Genomic DNA, 2,679 nt, shown 5'->3' on the forward strand with positions numbered 1-2,679 from the left:
GCGGTTTTCTCTAAGGATTTTGATGATTTCGTGCAGAATTCTGCTGTTTTCTTGCAATTCAGCCGTTGAATCTTGGTAAAAAGTCATGATTTTGTAGATTTCGTGCTCTTCTTTGCGAATTCATGCCAGAAAACAACGAAAATCGGCGAGAAATCGTCGTTTTGCATCGAAATATGCGGTTTTCTGTAAGAATTTTGATGATTTCGTGCAGAATTCTGCTGTTTTCTTGCAATTCAGCCGTTGAATCTTGGTAAAAAGTCATGATTTTGTAGATTTCGTGCTCTTCTTTGCGAATTCAAGCCAGAAAACAACGAAAATCGGCGAGAAATCGTCGTTTTGCATCGAAATACGCGGTTTTCTGTAAGAATTTTGATGATTTCGTGCAAAATTCTGCTGTTTTCTTGCAATTCAGCGGTTGAATCTTGGTAAAAAGTCATGATTTTGTAGATTTCGTGCTCTTCTTTGCAAATTCAAGATGGAAAAGAACGAAAATCAGCGAGAATTCGTCGTTTTGCATCGAAATATGCGGTTTTCTCTAAGAATTTTGATGATTTCGTGCAGAATTCTGCTGTTTTCTTGCAATTCAGCCGTTGAATCTTGGTAAAAAGTCATGATTTTGTAGATTTCGTGCTCTTCTTTGCGAATTCAAGCCAGAAAACAACGAAAATCGGCGAGAAATCGTCGTTTTGCATCGAAATATGCGGTTTTCTGTAAGAATTTTGATGATTTCGTGCAAAATTCTGCTGTTTTCTTGCAATTCAGCGGTTGAATCTAGGTAAAAAGTCATGATTTTGTAGATTTCGTGCCCTTCTTGGCGAATTCAAGATAGAAAACAACGAAAATCAGCGAGAAATCGTTGTTTTGCATCGAAATATGCAGTTTTCTCTAAGAATTTTGATGATTTCGTGCAGAATTCTGCTGTTTTCTTGCAATTCAGCCGTTGAATCTTGGTAAAAAGTGATGATTTTGTAGATTTCGTGCTCTTCTTTGCAAATTCAAGCCAGAAAACAACGAAAATCGGCGAGAAATCGTCGTTTTCCATCGAAATATGCGGTTTTCTCTAAGAATTTTGACGATTTCGTGCAGAATTCTGCTGTTTTCTTGCAATTGAGCCGTTGAATCTTGGTAAAAAGTCATGATTTTGTAGATTTCGTGCTCTCCTTTGCAAATTCAAGATGGAAAAGAACGAAAATCAGCGAGAAATCGTCGTTTTGCATCGAAATATGCGGTTTTCTCTAAGAATTTTGATGATTTCGTGCAGAATTCTGCTGTTTTCTTGCAATTCAGCCGTTGAATCTTGGTAAAAAGTCATGATTTTGAAGATTTCGTGCTCTTCTTTGCGAATTCATGCCAGAAAACAACGAAAATCGGCGAGAAATCGTCGTTTTGCATCGAAATATGCGGTTTTCTGTAAGAATTTTGATGATTTCGTGCAGAATTCTGCTGTTTTCTTGCAATTCAGCCGTTGAATCTTGGTAAAAAGTCATGATTTTGTAGATTTCGTGCTCTTCTTTGCGAATTCAAGCCAGAAAACAACGAAAATCGGCGAGAAATCGTCGATTTGCATCGAAATATGCGGTTTTCTGTAAGAATTTTGATGATTTCGTGCAAAATTCTGCTGTTTTCTTGCAATTCAGCGGTTGAATCTAGGTAAAAAGTCATGATTTTGTAGATTTCGTGCTCTTCTTGGCGAATTCAAGATAGAAAACAACGAAAATCGGCGAGAAATCGTTGTTTTGCATCGAAATATGCAGTTTTCTCTAAAAATTTTGATGATTTCGTGCAGAATTCTGCTGTTTTCTTGCAATTCAGCCGTTGAATCTTGGTAAAAAGTCATGATTTTGTAGATTTCGTGCTCTTCTTTGCGAATTCAAGCCAGAAAACAACGAAAATCGGCGAGAAATCGTCGTTTTGCATCAAAATATGCGGTTTTCTGTAAGATTTTTGATGATTTCGTGCAGAATTCTGCTGTTTTCTTGCAATTCAGCCGAAGAATCTTGGTGAAAAGTGATGATTTTGTAGATTTCGTGCTCTTCTTTGCGAATTCAAGCCAGAAAGCAACGAAAATCGGCGAGAAATCGTTGTTTTGCATCGAAATATGCGGTTTTCTGTAAGAATTTTGATGATTTCGTGCAGAATTTTACTGTTTTCTTGCAATTCAGCCGTTGAATCTTGGTAAAAAGTCATGATTTTGTAGATTTCGTGCTCTTCTTTGCGAATTCAAGCCAGAAAACAACGAAAATCGGCGAGAAATAGTCGTTTTGCATCGAAAAATGCGGTTTTCTGTAAGAATTTTGATGATTTCGTGCAGATTTCTGCTGTTTTCTTGCAATTCAGCCGTTGAATTTTGGTAAAAAGTCATGACTTTGTAGATTTCGTGCTCTTCTTTGCGAATTCAAGCCAGAAAACAACGAAAATCGGCGAGAAATCGTCGTTTTGCATCGAAATATGCGGTTTTCTGTAAGAATTTTGATGATTTCGTGCAGAATTCTGCTGATTTCTTGCAATTCAGCCGTTGAATCTTGGTAAAAAGTCATGATTTTGTAGATTCCGTGCTTTTCTATACGAATTCAAGATAGAAAACAACGAAAATCAGCGAGAAATCGTCGTTCTGCATCGAAATATGCGGTTTTCTCTAAGAATTTTGATGATTTCGTGCAGAATTCTGCTGTTTTCTTG

The sequence above is a fragment of the Gnatocerus cornutus genome, unplaced genomic scaffold (genome assembly GCF_029298725.1).
Source record: "Gnatocerus cornutus isolate USDA-ARS CGAHR unplaced genomic scaffold, icGnaCorn1.1 ctg00000022.1, whole genome shotgun sequence".
Taxonomy (NCBI): domain Eukaryota; kingdom Metazoa; phylum Arthropoda; class Insecta; order Coleoptera; family Tenebrionidae; genus Gnatocerus; species Gnatocerus cornutus.